Source organism: Bombina bombina, chromosome 12 (assembly GCF_027579735.1).
Source record: "Bombina bombina isolate aBomBom1 chromosome 12, aBomBom1.pri, whole genome shotgun sequence".
Taxonomy (NCBI): domain Eukaryota; kingdom Metazoa; phylum Chordata; class Amphibia; order Anura; family Bombinatoridae; genus Bombina; species Bombina bombina.
In genome coordinates, this window is record NC_069510.1 from 58,690,961 (window position 1) to 58,712,890 (window position 21,930).

Sequence of the window (21,930 nt, forward strand, 5' to 3'; positions counted from 1 at the left end):
GTTGTGTATGCTTGTCCCTTTAAGACTGATCATGCAGTGAGTTGTTGGAACATACAAAATTTAGACAACTTTACAATTTTCTTTTATTATCAAATTTGTTTCATTCTCTTGTGGTATCATTTGTTGAAGGAGCAGCAATGCACTAATGGCTTCTAACTGAATACATGGGTGAGCCAATGACAATCGGCATATCTATATATATATAACCCAGGTTCTTTGCTGCTTCCGAGCTTTCCTAGATACACCTTTCAGCAAAGGATAACAAGAGAAGGAAGCAAATTAAATAATAGAAGTAAATTGGAAAGTTGTTTTTTTTTAAATTGTATGCTCTGTCTAAATCATGAATGTCTAATTATGACTTGACTGTCCCTTTAAGCCTTTGATGTGTGAACATTATTTTTTCAGCAGCAGTTGGTACTGGCCCTTTATGTCTCTATGTAAGGCAAACTGTTACACATGGTATAAAAACCTGCTGAAATGTAGGCTGGGGGTTTCATTCATTCACTGTAGCTCTGTAGATAAGCAGAGGTCACGTGCAAGTGCTGGCTGGGGAAAGTCTACAGGGAAAACTAAATATGGCTCCCCTGGAGATACCAACACTATAGTATTGCTGTAGTATAGTCTGAACCCCCATAGTCTGAACCACCAGACCAATTTTTAAAGTAAAACAATGCCGCATGGCCGAAAACTAAACTCCTATTGTTCCTGTACTGTTTTGTAACTATACAATCTATGTACTTCTGTGCAGGTTGCTCTGGTGTCTCTGCAATACATTTTGCTGTTTATAATACACTGAATGTGACTAGGTATTTTGTGATGTACTTTCCTCAGCTAATATGAATGTGACTCGGTATTTTGTGGTGTACTTTCCTCAGCTAATATGAGTGTGACTAGGTATTTTGTGGTGTACTTTCCTCAGCTAATATGAATGTGACTCGGTATTTTGTGGTGTACTTTCCTCAGCTAATATGAGTGTGACTAGGTATTTTGTGATGTACTTTCCTCAGCTAATATGAGTGTGACTAGGTATTTTGTGGTGTACTTTCCTCAGCTAATATGAATGTGACTCTGTATTTTGTGATGTACTTTCCTCAGCTAATATGAGTGTGACTAGGTATTTTGTGGTGTACTTTCCTCAGCTAATATGAGTGTGACTAGGTATTTTGTGATGTACTTTCCTCAGCTAATATGAATGTGACTCGGTATTTTGTGGTGTACTTTCCTCAGCTAATATGAGTGTGACTAGGTATTTTGTGGTGTACTTTCCTCAGCTAATATGAATGTGACTCTGTATTTTGTGATGTACTTTCCTCAGCTAATATGAGTGTGACTAGGTATTTTGTGGTGTACTTTCCTCAGCTAATATGAGTGTGACTAGGTATTTTGTGGTGTACTTTCCTCAGCTAATATGAATGTGACTCGGTATTTTGTGATGTACTTTCCTCAGCTAATATGAGTGTGACTAGGTATTTTGTGGTGTACTTTCCTCAGCTAATATGAATGTGACTCGGTATTTTGTGATGTACTTTCCTCAGCTAATATGAATGTGACTCTGTATTTTGTGGTGTACTTTCCTCAGCTAATATGAGTGTGACTCGGTATTTTGTGGTGTACTTTCCTCAGCTAATATGAATGTGACTCGGTATTTTGTGATGTACTTTCCTCAGCTAATATGAATGTGACTCTGTATTTTGTGGTGTACTTTCCTCAGCTAATATGAATGTGACTCTGTATTTTGTGGTGTACTTTCCTCAGCTAATATGAGTGTGACTAGGTATTTTGTGGTGTACTTTCCTCAGCTAATATGAGTGTGACTAGGTATTTTGTGGTGTACTTTCCTCAGCTAATATGAGTGTGACTAGGTATTTTGTGGTGTACTTTCCTCAGCTAATATGAGTGTGACTAGGTATTTTGTGGTGTACTTTCCTCAGCTAATATGAGTGTGACTAGGTATTTTGTGGTGTACTTTCCTCAGCTAATATGAGTGTGACTAGGTATTTTGTGGTGTACTTTCCTCAGCTAATATGAGTGTGACTAGGTATTTTGTGGTGTACTTTCCTCAGCTAATATGAGTGTGACTCGGTATTTTGTGGTGTACTTTCCTCAGCTAATATGAGTGTGACTAGGTATTTTGTGGTGTACTTTCCTCAGCTAATATGAGTGTGACTAGGTATTTTGTGGTGTACTTTCCTCAGCTAATATGAATGTGACTCGGTATTTTGTGGTGTACTTTCCTCAGCTAATATGAATGTGACTCGGTATTTTGTGATGTACTTTCCTCAGGCAGCAGTCTCACTACAGCAATGATAGTCCGCGCTCTATAAAATTCATGTTTAGAAAATTCAACAATGTATCAATGTTTGTGACAGAACTCCAGATAAACTGTAGTTGGGGGAAAGCCTATAAAGAACAGAGTTACACCCGAAAATATGTCCCAGTGTTGTGTTTTGACAAACGCTATTGCTCACAGCCATGAGTTGAAACCTTATACCAATTCTATACCGAAATTACATAATATGGCTTCTGTGTTATCTTCCTACACCTGCAGCACCGGGCCGAGCATACACAGCAGTCACTTACTTGCATTTGTGTCGCCCCTCTAAGAAAGTCACTCTCAGTTTCTAAGCAACCAAACTACTTCCTGTTCACAGAGTCACATGATGTAGGCGGGGCAAGTGCCAGAAGGACTAGAGTAGTAGAGTGAGAGAGATTAAAGGTAGAGGAATAGAAAATAAAGAAGATATAAGAGAAATGTGTTAGGACAGGGACAGAGATCGAATAGAAAATAAGAGAAAACTAGGATAGGGCAGCTGTGACAGACTTAGAAGAAAGAACTAGGATCATGGAGATAGAACATGAAATACAATATACAGGCAGAAATGGGGGCAGCAGCTTGATAGATCTGTGCAGGAGAGAAAGCTACAATAAATATTGGTGAGAGAAAGCAAATGCCAAAGAAATACTGTGAAGTGTCAGTCTCATTGTTAAAGGGACAGTGTACACTAGATCTTTGCATACATGTTTTGTAGATGATTCATTATTACAGCCCACCTGGGAGAGTTTTTGTAACAATGTATAGTTTTGCTTATTTTAAATAACATTGTGCTGACTCCTAACCAAGCCCCACATTTTTAGATATATACTGATGTCTACAGAATCCTGGTTGTATAATGGGTCTTTTCATATGCAGGGGAGGGGGGAGTGTCTGCTCTTCTTGCTTTCTCAGCCCCTTTTACTGGGTGTCTTAGCCTAACCTCATCAACAGAGCTAAACTGGGAGCTTCTCAGTAAGTTTTTAAAATGTTTTATTCTGGATTTTTATATCAGTATCTGTGCATATTCTTCTTTACAGTAGTGTCTATTACATGCAGTTATATATAATTTGGTGTATACTGTCCCTTTAACAAGGTTTAATAACTAAAGGGTCATTAAAGTAGAAAAATTGCATGATCTAATCCATAAGAACATGTCATTTTAACACTTGCGAACAATGTTTTGTGCACAAAAATGTTGGCTTGTGCAAATGTGACCAAGTGTATGTGTGTGTATTTTAATATGTTGTGTTGTTAGTGTTTCAGCCATTATTTTACTGACAAGGCTGGTGTTTTTATGGTACTTTAGATCAATATAGATAATAAACAATACATAGAGAAGTAAAGGGCTTTACATTCCTAAACTTCTGTATGTTTTTTAAGCTAATTGGAAAACAAATAGTGCTTTAAAATTAGTCCTAGCAGCTTTAGTTTCTGAATAATTATTCACTTTGTATTTTTTTCAAAAAAGATGTCAACTCTAAGAGCTTGATTTATGAAGCCCTTCTCCTTTTGACACTAAGGGGTCGATTTATCAAGCTGCGGCGGGCAGGGGCGTACATACGCCTCTGGCAGGCTGAATTACGCTGCCGGAATTTAGCATTGCACAAGAACGCAATTTGGGGTTCTTGTGCAACCCCGCCACCTGCCCACGCACAGCCAATCACGAGCGGCCAGCAGCTGTCAATCTTCACAGTCGGACGAGACCAGGGAGATTGAAATTTGCCACCTAAGAGGTGGCAAAGAGGTTAGGGAAGCAGCAGTCTAATGACCACTGTTTGTTAAATACGGACGTAGTCGTAGGGGGGCAAAGGCTGGCAAAGCCTTTGATAAATCGACCCCTAAGCAGTTTTTCCGATCAGAAGTACACACACTATATCTCTGGTATTGCAAGTAACAAATATGCAAGTTTGTTAGCATACTATTTATGCATTTCATATTTAACCACTAAATTCCATAAAAACAGAAACTAACTGTGCTACGCTCTCAGCAGACAAAGACACATCGTTTTTGTAAGAGCTTTGGATTTAGACACCAGAGGCTCATCATAGGTTTTGATGCAGACAGCAGGGAATGGTTTCCCCATAGCAGTGAGTTACCTCTACACACTGGAATCATTATCCAACATATTCTCAGCCTACCAGTGCCCTCCTGTGTCTACAGAAGCCAGTGCATAGGAAACTCTTACAGCTTGTGCACAGGTGATTAAAGCATCCAGCACTACCTCAGGACCCCCAAAGTTGATTTCTCTGTGTTCTGTCTTTAAACTGAAGTATTTTCCTGTACTAAGTAGCAGCACTACTACCATAAGGCCACAAAAACCCTCTCCTTAAATTGATATGCGCACTTTAAAATGACCTATGCGCTAGCCTTAGAAGAGCTGTGCACGCACACAGTCATGCTCATACATTAAAGACAATGGTGCTAGCAACCCTGTAATGCTATGTTTTTTAACACCACACATTGTTTAAACACAAAGTTAAAGTACTGCTGGTACTGAGTTGACTTGGCTACTTACACAAACAGCAGCAGTAGTTGCATGACCCAGCTGTGTGGCTGCTGAGTTGGTGACAGTTTTCTTTTTGGGCCAGCAGTTCTCTCAGACTTCATGTCCCTAGCTGACCAATACTAAGGGAACTTTAAGGCTGATAATTACTATAGGCAGGTATCATTAGCAGGTACAATTAGCAGATTATGATCAGTAAGTACAATCAGTAAGCAGCTAACAAAGTCTCATGGCAGAAGCTACAGGTGGGTAACAAAAATAACAAAGTGTTGAGAAGATACCTGTGTTGCCTTTTATAGCATATTCACAAACTGGCCAGCCACAAAAAGGACCTTTAACTTTGTATCATTGGGTCCATTAAAATAACAGTGATTTAAGTTAACTTAAAAACACAATTTATACTTACCTGGTAAATTTCTTTCTTTCTGGATATGGAGAGTCCATATTGTCGTTCAATTAATAGTGGGAGCCAATACCCAAGCTAGAGGAAACAGAATGAACAGGGAGGGAGAATAAGACAGGCAGACCTAAACAGAAGGCACCACCGCTTGAAGAACCTTTCTCCCAAAAGAGGCCCAGCCAAGGCAAAAGTATCAAATTTGGAAAAAGTATGCAGAGAGTACCAAGTTGCAGCCTTGCAAATCTGTTCCACAGAAGCTTCATTTTTGAAAGCCCAAGAAGAGGAGACAGCCATAGTGGAATGAGCTGTAATACTATCAGGAGTCTGCTGTCCAGCATTGTCATAAGCAAAATGAATCATACTTCTCAACCAGAGGAAAAGAGAAGTAGAAGTAGCCTTCTGACCCTTACGCTTTCCTGAGAAACAAACAAACAGGGCAGAAGACTGGCAAAAATCCTTAATCGCCTGTAGGTAGAATTTTAGAGCACGCACAACATCCAAGTTGTGCAACAGACATTCTTTATGAGAAGAAGGATTGGAACAGAGAGAAGGAACAACAATTTCCTGATTAATATTTCTATCCGAAACCACTTTTGGAAGAAACCCCAATTTAGTACAAAGAACCGCCTTATCCGCATTAAAGATAAGGTAACACGAATCACACTGCAAAGCCGAGATTTGCGAAACTCCAAAAAAACAAAAACCTTCCAAGATAGCAACTTTATATCTATGGAATGCATTGGCTCAAACGGAGTCTGCTGCAAGAACAAGATTAAGGCTCAAAGGAGGAGCAACAGGTTTAAACACAGGCCTGATTCTGACCAGGGCCTAACAAAAAGATTGAACATCTGGCACATCCGCGAGACGCTTGTGTAACAAAATAGATAATGCAGAAATCTGACCTTTTCAGAGGTCAACCCATTCAACTGACAACCCTTTCTCCAGACCTTCCTGGAGAAAAGACAAAATTCTAGGAATCCTGACCCTACTCCAAGAGTAGCCCTTAGATTCACACCAATGAAGGTATTTACGCCATACTTTATGGTAAATTTTTCGAGTAACAGGCTTGCGAGCCTGGATCATGGTCTCAATGACCGACTTAGAAAATCCACGCTTAGACAGAACTAAGCGTTCAATCTCCAAGCAGTCAGCTTCAGAGAAACGAGATTTGGATGGAGGAATGGACCCTGAGTTAGAAGGTCCTTCCTCAGAGGCAACCTCCAAGGTGGCCGAGATGACATCTTCACTAGGTCTGCATAACAGATCCTGCAAGGCCATTTGCCAATTGCTGATGCTCTCTCTTGTTTGATACAAGCAATAACTCGTGGAAGGAGCGCAAACGAAGGAAACAGGTATGCTAGACCAAAATTCCAAGGAACCGCCAGAGCATCTATCAGAGCGGCCTGAGGATCTCTTGACCTTGAACTGTACCTTGGAAGCTTGGCGTTCTGCCGAGACGCCATCAGATCCTACTCCGGCACCCCCCATTTGAGGGTTAACCTGGAGAACACCTCCGGATGGAGAGCCCACTCCCCGGGATGAAATGTCTGTTTGCTCATGAAATCCGCTTTCCAGTTGTCCATTCCAGGAATGTGGATGGCAGATAAACAACAATTGTGAGCTTCTGCCCACTGAATAATCCGTGCCACCTCCTTCATGTCTAAGGAACTCTGAGTTCCTCCCTGGTGGTTGATGAAAGCCACTGAGGTGATGTCCGACTGAAACCTGATAAACCAGGCTAAAGACAATTGAGGCCAAGCCATCAGAGCATTGTAAAGCATTGTAAATCACTCTCAACTCCAAGATGTTTATGGGGAGAGCAGACTCCTCCCGAGTCCATGGTCCCTGCGCCTTTAACGAGTCCCAGACTGCTCCCCAGCCTAGCAGGCTGGCATCCGTGGTCACAATCACCCATGAAGGTCTCCGGAAGCATTTGCCCTTAGACAGATGGTCCTGAAAAAGCCACCATGGGGGAGAGTCTATTGTCAACTGGTCTAGATCTTTCCTCTGAGACAGATCCGAATGGTCTCCGTTCCATTGAGTATGCATAATTACAGACCTTTCAAATGGAATTGAGCAAAGGGAATGATGTCCATGGACAAGGCAAGCAGACCAATTACCTCCATACATTGAGCCACTGATGGCCAAACAGTAGACTGAAGAGAGAGGCAAGAGGAAAGAATTTTGGATTTTCTAACCTTCATCGATTTTTTTTTTCATAAATAGGGAATCTATTATGGTCCCTAAGAAAACCACCCTTTTGTAGCTGGAACAAGGGAACTCTTTTCCTCCAGATTTACTTTCCAACCAAGGGAACGTAGACAAGACAACAAGATCTCTGTTAGAGAGTTTGCTTGTTGAAAAGATGGCATCTGAACCAATATATCATACAGGTATGGCGCCACTGCAATTCCCCGAGACCTGACAACTGCCAAGAGAGCCCCCAAAACCTTTGAGAAAATTCTGGGAGCTGTGGCAAGTCCAAACGGAAGAGCCACAAACTGAAAGTGTTTGTCTAGAGAGGTGAACCTCATGAATTTGTGATGATCCCTGTGGATGGGAACATGAAGTTACACGTCCTTCATGTCTATGGTCGTCATGAACTGACCCTCTTGGACCAAAGGAAGAATAGAACGAATGGTTTCCATTTTGAAGGCCGGTACCCTGAGAAACTTGTTGAGGCACTTTAGGTCTAAAATGGATCGAAAAGTTCCCTCTTTTTGGGAACCACAAACAGATTTCAATAGAATCCTAGACCCTGTTCCCTTACTGGAACGGGAACAATCACTCCCAGGGAGGAAAGGTCCTGAACGCAGTTCAAGAATGCCTCTCTTTTTACCTGGTCTGCAGATAATCTTGAGAGGTGGAATCTGCCCTGGGAGGGAAAGTTTAGAATTTTATTTTGTAACCCTGAGATACTATGTCCACAGCCCAAGGATCTGGGACATCTCATCTCCATGCTTAAACAAACAGGGAAAGTCTGCCCCCTACTTGATCCGATCCCGGACCAGGGGCCGACCCTTCATGCTGACTTAGACTTAGCTGAGGGTTTCATTGATTGCTTCCTCTTATGCCGAGACTGATTGGGCTTCCAAGAAGACTTGGACTGCTCCTGCTTGAAAGACGGAGAGGAAGACTTTTGACCTTTGAAGTTACGAAAGGAACGAAAATTACTTTGACGTCCTTTGAGTCTGTTCTTCTTGTCTTGCGGTCAAAAAAAACCTTTCCCACCAGTAATATCAGAAATTATTTCTGCCATACCAGGTACAAACAAGGTCTTACCCTTGTAAGGAAGCGCCAGAAGCTAGGACTTAGAGGTAACATCAGCTGACTAAGATTTTAGCCACAATGCCCTAGCAGCTATCCTCTATAGGGATCGTAGTTCTCTTAGCCAGAGTAGAAATAGCCCCTTCTACTTTAGGCACTGTGCCCTAAGAATCTTTAATGGAGTCAGCAACAGGAAACATCTTTTTAAATACAGGAGACGGGGAGAAAGGAATCCCTGGCTTCTCCCATTCCTGTAAAATAATCTCTCACACGGTCTGGGACAGGAAAAACTTCCACAGAAGAAGAAACATCATAGTATTTATTAAGTTTACTAGACTTCTTAGGGTTGACAACAACAGTCGTCCAAAATAGGCAATATCTCCTTTAACAGTACATGAAGGTGTTCAAGCTTAAATCTGAAATTTACTTCTTCAGTATCAGATGAAGGAATAATACTGTCCGAATCTGAGATTTCACCCTCAGAGGCTACCGACATATCCTCCTCATCAGACTTATGAGGGAGGGCAACCTGCGTTGCAGTAGGTGGAACAGAAACCTTACTATCTGAATGTCTAATTTTCCTCTTGCATTTGTCAAATAATACTAAATAAAAAATTACCCAAATTGTAGAATTTTTTTAAATACACTGCCACTTTTAAGAAATTTGAATACCACAGCCGCTTAACGTTATGCAAAAATTCCTTAAAATAATAAACCAATAAGGCACCCTACACCTCAGACAGGCTGAGGTGCCCTACCGTAACACTTATACACAATTTGGTTGCCAGAAGTCTCTAAAACGATCATATAGTAGATCGACACTGAACAGACTGAAATTCAATTACGCCGCTTTGCTCCGCTCCGTGAATATCCGACAGCATAGAGAAGTCACATGACCGGCAGAGAGAGGAAACTACGAAGCAAGTAAAAGGCGTGCGTTTCCCTCTGCCTACAACACCAGATCTTAATTTACACAAACGTTCAAGCGTTAGCCTGTTCTAACTAAGCAAGCAAAGAAAACCAACTGCCTAATTTTAAGTTTATACATAAATCCCTGTATACAACATAAGCCACACAAATACTAATAAAGTATTTCAACAAAATTAGCCCAAAGAGGAAAAAATGTCCCAATAAAGGGAATATTAACCCCTAGGCCCCAATTTATCAAAGGTGTTGCGGACCTGATCCGACACTGCCGATCAGGTCCGCAACACCTCGCTAAATGAGGAGAGCAATACGCTCTCCGCATTTAACATTGCATCAGCAGCTCACAAGAGCTGCTGGTGCAACGCCGCCCCCTGCTGACTCGCGGCCAATCGGCCGCCAGCAGGGGGGTGTAAGTCAACCCGATCGTATTCGATCGGGTTGATTTCCGTTGATTCCTGTCCGCCTGCTCTGAGCAGGTGGACAGGGTTATGGAGCTTGATAAATGGGCCTGATAGTCTCAACATACATAATGTGCCTGCCCACTGCCGAGGAACCAATGGGAAAGACACTGAAACAAACTAGAACATACATGTCCATACCAATAACTTACTTATCTTTAGATTATATCAGGAAAAAATGGATATCAAGGTAAATAAAACTCCAGTTCCAGATGGAATACATCTAAGATTTTTAAGTGAATTTAGCACTATTATAGCCAAACCTCTACTCTTAATTTTTCAAATCTCATTATCCTCAGGAACAGTACCTCAGGACTGCTGTAAAACTGATGAGGTGCCACTTTTTAAAAAGTGAAGCAGGACTGATCGAGTAAGCTATAGACCAGTTAGGCTGACATCAGCAGTGGGGAAGATACATAGGCGGCATAAGTTTCAGCGCAACTGCTGAATAGTGATGTCGCGAATTGTTCGCCGGCAAATAGTTCCCGGCGAACATAGCTTGTTTGCGTTCGCAGCGGCGGGCGAACATATGCAATGTTCGATCCGCCCCCTATTCGTCATCATTGAGTAAACTTTGACCCTGTATCTCACAGTCTGCAGACACATTACAGCCAATCAGCAGCAGACACTCCCTCCCAGACCCTCCCGGCTCCTGGGCAGCAGCCATTTTAGATTCATTCTGATCCTGCATTGTTAGTGAGAGGAGGGACAGTGTAGCTGCTGCTGATTTTTTAGGGAAATTGATAGCTAGGCTAGTGTATTCAGTGTCCACTACAGTCCTGAGGGACTCATCTAATCTCTGCTGTTTGGACAGCACCCCAAAAAGCCCTTTTTAGGGCTAGAACATCAGTGTTTTTTGGGGGGGGGTTTTGCCTGTGTAATTTTGACTGTGAAACATCAGTCTGCTAGTGTAATCTAATTGCAGTTGCCTGCCTGCAGTGCCACCACTCATATCTGTTGTAACAGTAGTGTAAATTTAAAAAAAAAACCTTTTTTGACTGTGAAACATCAGTCTGCTAGTGTAATCTAATTGCAGTTGCCTGCCTGCCAGCGTGTGTGCCAGGCCCACTTGCCAACTAGTGCCACCACTCATATCTGTTGTAACAGTAGTGTAAATATTTAATAAAAAAAAACTTTTTTGACTGTGAAACATCAGTCTGCTAGTGTAATCTAATTGCAGTTGCCTGCCTGCCTGTGCGTGTGCCAGGCCCACTTGCCAACTAGTGCCACAACTCATCTGTTGTAACAGTAGTGTAAACATTTAAAAAAAAAAATTTTTGACTGTGAAACATCAGTCTGCTAGTGTAATCTAATTGCAGTTGCCTGCCTGCCAGTGTGTGTGCCAGGCCCACTTGCCAACTAGTGCCACCACTCATATCTGTTGTAACAGTAGTGTAAATATTAAAAAAAAAAACTTTTTTGACTGTGAAACATCAGTCTGCTAGTGTAATCTAATTGCAGTTGCCTGCCTGCCTGCCAGCGTGTGTGCCAGGCCCACTTGCCAACTAGTGCCACCACTCATATCTGTTGTAACAGTAGTGTAAATATTTTTTAAAAAAACTTTTTTGACTGTGAAACATCAGTCTGCTAGTGTAATCTAATTGCCTGCCTGCCTGCCTGCCTGCCAGCTTGTGTGCCAGGCCCACTTGCCAACTAGTGCCACCACTCATATCTGTTGTAACAGTAGTGTAAATATTTAAAAAAAACAAAACTTTTTTGACTGTGAAACATCAGTCTGCTAGTGTAATCTAATTGCAGTTGCCTGCCTGCCAGTGCGTGTGCCAGGCCCACTTGCCAACTAGTGCCACAACTCATCTGTTGTAACAGTAGTGTAAATATTTAAAAAAAACAAAACTTTTTTGACTGTGAAACATCAGTCTGCTAGTGTAATCTAATTGCAGTTGCCTGCCTGCCAGTGCGTGTGCCAGGCCCACTTGCCAACTAGTGCCACAACTCATCTGTTGTAACAGTAGTGTAAACATTTAAAAAAAAATTTTTTGACTGTGAAACATCAGTCTGCTAGTATAATCTAATTGCAGTTGCCTGCCTGCCAGCGTGTGTGCCAGGCCCACTTGCCAACTAGTGCCACCACTCATATCTGTTGTAACAGTAGTGTAAATATTAAAAAAAAAAACTTTTTTGACTGTGAAACATCAGTCTGCTAGTGTAATCTAATTGCAGTTGCCTGCCTGCCTGCCAGCGTGTGTGCCAGGCCCACTTGCCAACTAGTGCCACCACTCATATCTGTTGTAACAGTAGTGTAAATATTTTTTAAAAAAACTTTTTTGACTGTGAAACATCAATCTGCTAGTGTAATCTAATTGCCTGCCTGCCTGCCAGCTTGTGTGCCAGGCCCACTTGCCAACTAGTGCCACCACTCATATTTGTTGTAACAGTAGTGTAAATATTTTAAAAAAAACTTTTTTGACTGTAAAACATCAGTCTGCTAGTGTAATCTAATTGCAGTTGCCTACCTGCCAGCATGTGTGCCAGGCCCACTTGCCAACTAGTGCCACCACTCATATTTGTTGTAACAGTAGTGTAAATATTTGTTAAAAAAAACTTTTTGACTGTGAAACATCAGTCTGCTAGTGTAATCTAATTGCAGTTGCCTGCCTGCCAGCGTGTGTGCCAGGCCCACTTGCCAACTAGTGCCACCACTCATATTTGTTGTAACAGTAGTGTAAATATTTAAAAAAAGAAATTTTTGACTGTGAAACATCAGTCTGCTAGTGTAATCTAATTGCAGTTGCCTGCCTGGCAGCGTGTGTGTCAGGCCCACTTGCCAACTAGTGCCACTACTCATATCTGTTGTAACAGTAATGTAAATATTTAAAAAAAAAAATCATTTTTGACTGTGAAACATCAGTCTGCTAGTGTAATCTAATTGCAGTTGCCTGCCTGCCAGTGCGTGTGCCAGGCCCACTTGCCAACTAGTGCCACAACTCATCTGTTGTAACAGTAGTGTAAATATTTAAAAAAAAAAAATTGACTGTGAAACATCAGTCTGCTAGTATAATCTAATTGCAGTTGCCTGCCTGCCAGTGTGTGTGCCAGGCCAACTTGCCAACTAGTGCCACCACTCATATCTGTTGTAACAGTAGTGTAAATATTAAAAAAAAAAACTTTTTTGACTGTGAAACATCAGTCTGCTAGTGTAATCTAATTGCAGTTGCCTGCCTGCCTGCCAGAGTGTGTGCCAGGCCCACTTGCCAACTAGTGCCACCACTCATATCTGTTGTAACAGTAGTGTAAATATTTTTTAAAAAAACTTATTTGACTGTAAAACATCAGTCTGCTAGTGTAATCTAATTGCAGTTGCCTGCCTGCCTGCCAGCGTGTGTGCCAGGCCCACTTGCCAACTAGTGCCACCACTCATATTTGTTGTAACAGTAGTGTAAATATTTTTTAAAAAACTTTTTGACTGTGAAACATCAGTCTGCTAGTGAAATCTAATTGCAGTTGCCTGCCTGCCAGCATGTGTGCCAGTCCCACTTGCCAACTAGTGCCACCACTCATATTTGTTGTAACAGTAGTGTAAATATTTAAAAAAATAAACTTTTTTGACTGTGAAACATCAGTCTGCTTTTTTGTGTCAGGCTCACAGCGTATACTGTGCCCACTTGCCCAGTGCCACCACTCATATCTTGTTTAATAGTAGTGTAAGTGTACATTTAAAAAAAAATAAACTTTTTGGATTGTGAAACATCAGTCTGCTTTTTTGTGTCAGGCTCACAGTGTATACTGTGCCCACTTGCCCAGTGGCACCACTCATATTTTGTTTAATAGTAGTGTAAGTGTGCATTTAAAAAAAAAAATGACAGGCAGAGGCAGGCCACTCCGCAGGTGCCATCGTGGTCGTGGTGCTGTGATTCCCTTTGACCCTACAATAATGCCCAGTGTTCAGAGGCCACGTACCATGAACGCAAAAAGTTCTGAGGAGGACCTAGTTGACTGGCTAACACAGGACACCCAATCTTCTACAGCTTCCGCTCGGAACCTTGACGCACCATCCACCTCCAGCTTAGCTTCGGGCACCTCTCAAGTGACCACTCACCCGCCTCCCGCCACCACCAACACTAGCTCCACAGCCGCTTCACTTGATCTGTCAGAGGAGTTATTGACACATCAGTTTGAATAAATGAGTGATGCGCAACCATCATTGACAGAGGATGTAGATAACAGTGATATGTCTCAGTCAGGCAGCATTACAGACATGGACGTACGGTGTGATGATGATGATGATGATGTACCCGCTGCTGCTTCCTTTGTTGATTTGTCAGATACAAGTGAAGCGGTTGATGATGATGCGTCCGTGGATGTCACGTGGGTGCCCGCTAGAAGAGAAGAAGAAGAGGGGGAAAGTTCAGATGGGGAGACAGAGAGGAGGAGGAGGAGACGAGTTGGAAGCAGGGGGAGGTCGTCGCAAGGAGCTAGTGGCACAGTCAGACAGCATGCATCGGCACCCGGGGTCAGCCAGACAGCACGCCAATCAACGCATGCTGTTGCCACCACCAGAATGCCGTCATCGCAGAGCTCAGCAGTGTGGCATTATTTTTTCTGTGTCTGCCTCTGACAACAGCGATGCCATTTGCAACCTGTGCCAAAAGAAACTGAGTCATGGGAAGTCCAACACCCACCTAGGTACAACTGCTTTGCGAAGGCACATGATCTCACATCACAAACGCTGATGGGATGAACACATGAGTAGAAGCAGCACACAAACTCAAAGCCGCCATCCTCCTCCTGGTCCAGCACCTTCAGCCACGTCAACCACTGCTGTCCTCCTTGCCCCCTCTCAACCATCCGCCACTCCATCTCTCTTCCATAGCAGTTCCTGCTCATCTGCCCACAGTCAGGTGTCTGTCAAGGACATGTTTGAGCGTAAGAAGCCAATGTCCCAAAGTCACCCCCTTGCCCGGCGTCTGACAGCTGGCTTGTCTGAACTCTTAGCCCGCCAGCTTTTACCATACAAGCTGGTGGAGTCTGAGGCGTTCAAAAAATTTGTAGCTATTGGGACACCGCAGTGGAAGGTACCCGGCCGAAATTTCTTTGCACAAAAGGCAATCCCCAACCTGTATTCGATTATGCGAAAGGAAGTAATGGCATGTCTGGCACACAGTGTTGGGGCAAGGGTCCATCTGACCACTGATAGCTGGTCTACAAAGCATGGTCAGGGCAGGTATATCACCTACACTGCGCATTGGGTAAACCTGCTGACGGCTGCCAAGCATGGAATGCGTGGCTCTGCAGAGGAGTTGGTGACAACGCCACGACTTGCAGGCAGGCATGCTGCTACCTCCTCTACTCCTCCTACTCCATCCTCTTCCATAACCTCTTCCTCTTCTGCTGCTGCGTCATGCTCCACATCAACGGCACTCCCCCAGCTCCGCAGGTACTATTCCACATCCCGGATACGGCAGTGTCACGCTGTCTTGGGGTTGACTTGCCTGAAAGCAGAGAGTCACACCGGAACAGCACTCCTGTCCGCCCTGAACGCACAGGTGGATCAGTGGCTGACTCCGCACCAACTGGAGATCGGCAAAGTGGTTTCTGACAACGGAAGTAATTTGTTGGCGGCATTGATATTGGGCAAGTTGACACATGTGCCGTGCATGGCACATGTGTGTAATCTGATCGTACAATGCTTTGTGCATAAGTACCCAGGCTTACAGGACATCCTGAAGCAGGCCAGGAAGGTGTGTGGCCATTTCAGGCGTTCCTACACGGCCATGGCAAATTTTGCAGATATCCAGCGGCGAAACAACATGCCAGTGAGGCGCTTGATTTGCGACAGCCAGACACGTTGGAATTCAACACTCCTAATGTTCGACCACCTGCTCCAACAAGAAAAAGCCGGTAACGAGTATTTGTATGACCGGGGTGCTAGGACAGCCTCTGCGGAGCTGGGGATTTTTTTGCCATGTTACTGGACGCTCATGCGCAATGCCTGTAGGCTCATGCGTCCTTTTGAGGAGGTGACAAACCTAGTCAGTCACACCGAAGGCACCATCAGCTACATCATACCATTTGTTTTCTTCCTGGAGCGTTCCCTGCGAAAAGTGCTGGATCAGGCCATAGATGAACGTGAAGAGGAAGAGTTGTGGTCACCATCACCACCAGAAACAGCCTTATCAGCATCGCTTGCTGGACCAGCGGCAACGCTGGAAGAGGATTGTGAGGAAGAGGAGTCAGAGGAGGAATGTGGCTTTGAGGAGGAGGAGGAAGACCAACCACAAAAGGCATCCCAGGGTGCTCGTTGTACGTGGCTGGGGGGAAGAAGATACCTTCAGTGATATCACTGAGGATGAGGAACGGGACATGAGTAGCTCGGCATCCAAACTTGTGCAAATGGGGTCTTTCATGCTGTCGTGCCTGTTGAGGGACTTCGTATAAAAAAGCTGAAGGAGAAGGACCTGTACTGGGTGTCCACGCTACTAGACCCCCGGTATAAGCATAAAGTGCCTGAAATGTTACCAAATTCCCACAAGTCGGAAAGGATGCAGCAATTACAAAATAAATTAAAAAGTATGCTTTACACAGCGTATAAGGGTGATGTCACAGCACAACGGGAATCTAACAGGGGAAGAGGTGAAAGTAATCCTCCGACTCCCACGACCACGCCGGCAAGGACAGGACGCTTAACAGATGTGTTGTTGATGGAGGACATGCAGAGCTTTTTAACTTCTATGCATCGCCACAGCCCTTCGGGGTCCACCCTCAGAGAACGACTCGACCGACAGGTAGCAGACTATCTCGCCTTAACTGCAGATCTCGACACTATGAGGAGCGATGAACCCCTTGACTACTGGGTGTGCAGGCTTGACCTGTTGCTATAGAACCTCTGGCCTGCCCCCCTTCAAATGTCCTGTCAGAAATGACCTTCAGTGCTGCAGGAGGTATTGTCACTGAGAAGAAAAGTCGCCTAGGTCAAAAAAGTCTAGATTACCTCACCTTTATTAAGATGAATGAGGGATGGATCCCGAAGGGACTGACATTGGGCGATACATTCAAGTAAAAAAGGCCTAATGAGATGATCTGCCTTGGGCTATAAATGGTCCACAAGCTGCTGTATGTTATCTTCAAATGCCGGATGACTTGCGTGACTTATCCGCCACCAACTAGTGTTCAAGCCGCAAAGTTTTAGGGCACTTTTTGCCAAGAAAACAAACATCAATTTTTTTGGCCGCTGCTACAGCAGCGGCTGCAACAATACCTAATTTTTCAGGCATGTGTAAATGCCAAATTTTTCTGGCCTCTGGCGCTGCACTGTGGCTTCAAAAAAAAAAAAAGGCACGTAACAGGGAGTAAAGTGATAGGAATAGTACTACTTAACACACCACTCATATCTGGTGGCACAGTAGATTGCACGCGCAGTGCCCCAAATTTGAAGTAGGAGGACCGACCAAGCATCATGGGTCCCAGACCGCACGTCTTGTAATTCTCTGTCTGGGAAATTATCTATCTATTAAATCTATCTATTTATCTATCAAATCTATCTATCTATCTATCTATCTATCGTATCTATCAAATGTATCTATTGCATCTATTGATCTATCTATCTCGTGGCCGGACTGACCAAGCATCTTTTTCCATCTCCCGGTTCCTAAAATCCATGTCATATACACGTACCCTGATAGGGGACGTAACAGGTATTAAACTGATAAGAATAGTACTACTTAACACACCACTCATATCTGGTGGCACAGTAGATTGCATGCGCAGTGCCCCAAATTTGAAGTAGGAGGACCGACCAAGCATCTTTTTCCATCTCCCGGTTCCTAAAATCCATGCCATATACACGTCCCCTGGCGCCGCAACTGCCTTTGGGAACCTTACCATGGTCCCAGTCTGCACATCTTGTAATTCTCTGTCTGGGAAATTATCTATCTATCAAATCTATCTATTTATCTATCAAAACTATCTATCTATCGTATCTATCAAATGTATCTATTGCATCTATTGATCTATCTATGTAATCTATGTATCTATCTATCTATCAAATCTATCTATCTCGTGGCCGGACCGACCAAGCATCTTTTTCCATCTCCCGGTTCCTAAAATCCATGCCATATACACGTACCCTGATAGGGGACGTAACAGGTATTAAACTGATAAGAATAGTACTACTTAACACACCACTCATATCTGGTGGCACAGTAGATTGCACGCGCAGTGCCCCAAATTTGAAGTAGGAGGACCGACCAAGCATCTTTTTCCATCTCCCGGTTCCTAAAATCCATGCCATATACACGTCCCCTGGCGCCGCAACTGCCTCTGGGAACCTTACCATGGGTCCCAGACCGCACGTCTTGTAATTCTCTGTCTGGGAATTATCTATCTATCAAATCTATCTATTTATCTATCAAATCTATCTATCTATCGTATCTATCAAATGTATATATTGCATCTATTGATCTATCTATCTAATCTATGTATCTATCTATCTATCTATCTATCTATCTATCAAATCTATCTATCTCGTGGCCGGACCGACCAAGCATCTTTTTCCATCTCCCGGTTCCTAAAATCCATGCCATATACACGTCCCCTGATAGAGGACACCGCAGTGGAAGGTACCCGGCCAAAATTTCTTTGCACAAAAGGCAATCCACCCCAACCTCTACTCGATTGTGCAAAAGGAAGTAACCTTACCATGGGTCCCAGACCGCACGTCTTGTAATTCTCTGTCTGGGAAATTATCTATCTATCAAATCTATCTATTTATCTATCAAATCTATCTATCTATCAAATCTATCTATCTATCGAATCTATCAAATGTATCTATTGATCTATCTATCTAATCTATGTATCTATCTATCAAATCTATCTATCTCGTGGCCGGACCAACCAAGCATCTTTTTCCATCTCCCGGTTCCTAAAATCCATGCCATATGCACATACCCTGATAGGGGACGTAACAGGTATTAAACTGATAAGAATAGTACTACTTAACACACCACTCATATCTGGTGGCACAGTAGATTGCATGCGCAGTGCCCCAAATTTGAAGTAGGAAAACCGACCAAGCATCTTTTTCCATCTCCCGGTTCCTAAAATCCATGCCATATACACGTCCCCTGACGCCGCAACTGCCTCTGGGAACCTTACCATGGGTCCCAGACCGCACGTCTTGTAATTCTCTATCTGGGAAATTATCTATCTATCAAATCTATCTATTTATCTATCAAATCTATCTATCGAATCTATCAAATGTATCTATTGCATCTATTGATCTATCTATCGAATCTATCAAATGTATCTATTGCATCTATTGATCTATCTATCTAATCTATGTATCTATCTATCAAATCTATCTATCTTGTGGCCGGACCGACCAAGCATCTTTTTTCCATCTCCCGGTTCCTAAAATCCATGCCATATACACGTCCCCTGATAGGGGACTCCACAGGGATTAAACTGATAAGAATAGTAATACTTAACACACCACTCATATCTGGTGGCACAGTAGATTGCACGCGCAGTGCCCCAAATTTGAAGTAGGAGGACCGACCAAGCATCTTTTTCCATCTCCCGGTTCCTAAAATCCATGCCATATACACGTCCCCTGATAGGGGACACCACAGGGATTAAACTGATAGGAATAGTACTACTTAACACACCTTATAATAACGCAGAGAGAGGCAACGCAGACAGAGGAGTCTGAAGAAGAGGAGTCAGAGGAGGAAGGTGGCTTTGAGGAGGTGGAAGACCAAACACAGCAGGCGTCCCAGGGGGCTTGTTGTCACCTTTCGGGGACCCTTGGTGTTGTACGTGGCTGGGTGGAGGAAGAGACCTTCTATGACATCAGTGAGGACAAGGAACGGGACATGGCTAGCTTGGTATCCAACCTTGTGCAAATGGGGAGTTTGCGGTTGTGCAAATGGACTGTTTGCGGTTGTTTGCGGTGCGTTAAAGGGACAGTCTAGGCCAAAATAAACTTTCAGGATTCTGATAGAGCATGTCATTTTAAACAATTTTCCAATTTACTTTTATAACCAATTTTGCTTTGTTCTCTTGGTATTCTTAGTTGAAAGCTTAACCTAGGAGGTTCATATGCTAATTTCTTAGACCTTGAAGCCCACCTCTTTTAGATTGCATTTTAACATTTTTTCACCACTAGAGGGTGTTAGTTCACGTATTTCATATAGATAACACTGTGCTCATGCACGAGAAGTTATCTAAGAGCAGTTACTGATTGGCTAGACTGCAAGTCTGTCAAAAGAACTGAAAAAAGGGGCAGTTTGCAGAGGCATAGAGACAAGATAATCACAGAGGTTACAAGTATATTATTATAAATGTGTTAGTTATGCAAAACTGGGAAATGGGTAATAAAGAGATTATCTATCTTTTAAAACAATAAAAATTCTGGTGTAGACTGTACCTTTAAATGGGGAGTTTGGTCTGTCACTGTGAAGTGGGCATAACCCTTACACTACCTGATCGGTACAACATCATACCTGATGTTTTAAAGCACATTATTCCAAACTATTTAGGAATGTTAGGTGATTTATGCCCTTTATGGCTTAAAACCAGACTCTGCATCAGCTATTTAATTTTCCATTGGAGTTTTGCCATGGATCCCGCTCCGGCATGCCACAGTCCAGGTGTTAGTCCCCTTGAAACAACTTTTCCATCACTATTGTGGCCAGAAAGAGTCCCTGTTGGTTTTAAAGTTCGCCTGCCTATTGAAGTCAATGGCGGTTCGCCCGGTTCGCCAACAGTTGCAGAAGTTCGAGTCCGCCGTTCGCGAACCGAAATTTTTAGGTTCGCGACATCACTACTGCTGAAACCTACACCGCCCAGAAGTTCACCTCGCACATCGGGTGAATGACATATACGTGTCTAAGTAAAAAACAAAAAAAGTTAAAATCGCCCGTAAAAATCCAACCCGCCTCCCAAAAATTAAACTGACAAGTCAAAATCCCTATATCTGCCATCCCCCCACATCGCACCCACTAATAAAAGTATTAACCCCTAAACCGCCAACCCCCCACAACTCAATCTAACTAATTACACTATTAACTCCTAATCCGCCAAACCCCCACAACACAAACTACTATATAAACCTATTATTAGTATCATTTATTTGTATAGCGCCGCCAAATTCCGTAGCGCTGATTAAACTCTAAACCGCCAACCCCCAACAACGCAAACTACCTAATTAACCTATTAACGCCTAAACTGCTAACCCCCACAACGCAAAGTATTAAACCAATAACTAAGCCCCCTAACCTAACACCCCCTAAGTTAACCCCAATTACAACACACTAACATAAAATAAAAAAATAAACTACATTTAAAAATAATAAACATTTACAAAAAAAAAATACTTTAAAAACCCTAACATTACTGAAAATAAAAAAACCTACCCTTACTCAAGAAACCTAAGATTACATAAAAGTAAAAAAAAACCTAAGATTAAATTAAATTAAAACAATCTAAGATTACAAAAAATAACAAAATCTAAGATTACAGAAAACAACAATTATATTATTGAAAATAAAAAAGTTATTCCAAATCTAATCCCCCCTTAAAAACAAAAAAGCCACCCCAAAATAAAAACACCCCCTAATCAAACAATAAGCTGCCAATAGCCCTTAATAGGGCCATTTGTAGGACATTGCCCTAAAGAAATCAGCTCTTTTACACCAAAAAATACTAAATACCCCCTAACAGTACAACAACCAATAGAATTTAAGCAGCTCTCATCCTATTGGCTGATTTGAAATTTTCAGCCAATAGGAAAGCAAGGTACCCCAATATAAAAAGGGTACCTCACATTCAATCTTCAATGTGCGGCTGACGATCGCATGAAGAAGAGCCTCCATGTCGGATGACCGCAACGCCGATCCACCTCCGCTCCATGCCGCCTCCGCAACACCGGGATAAAGATTGAAGATGGAGCTGCCTGGAAGAAGACCTTCACCGCTGGACTTAAGGAATGGTGAGTACCTATCTGTGGGTTAGTGTTAGTTTTGTTTAGATTTTTTTTGGGTGTTTTTATTTTTTATTTTAATGGGCACTAAAAAGAGCTGATTGCCCTTTTAAGGGCAATGCC

The 21,930-nt window shown here is 42.8% G+C and overlaps 1 protein-coding gene and 1 long non-coding RNA gene across 3 annotated transcripts in view; one reads left to right on the forward strand and one right to left on the reverse strand.

Annotated features, from left to right (window-relative positions):
* Positions 1 to 2,669, reverse strand: part of CDK20 (cyclin dependent kinase 20) — a 164,462-nt gene extending 161,793 nt beyond the window's left edge. The window contains exon 1 of the mRNA XM_053695852.1: positions 2,581 to 2,669. The gene's annotated coding sequence lies outside the window, so the exon portion shown is untranslated. The remainder of the gene's footprint in view (positions 1 to 2,580) is intronic.
* Positions 1 to 21,930, forward strand: part of LOC128642954 (uncharacterized) — a 143,648-nt gene that overhangs the window by 16,159 nt on the left and 105,559 nt on the right. The window lies entirely within an intron of this gene.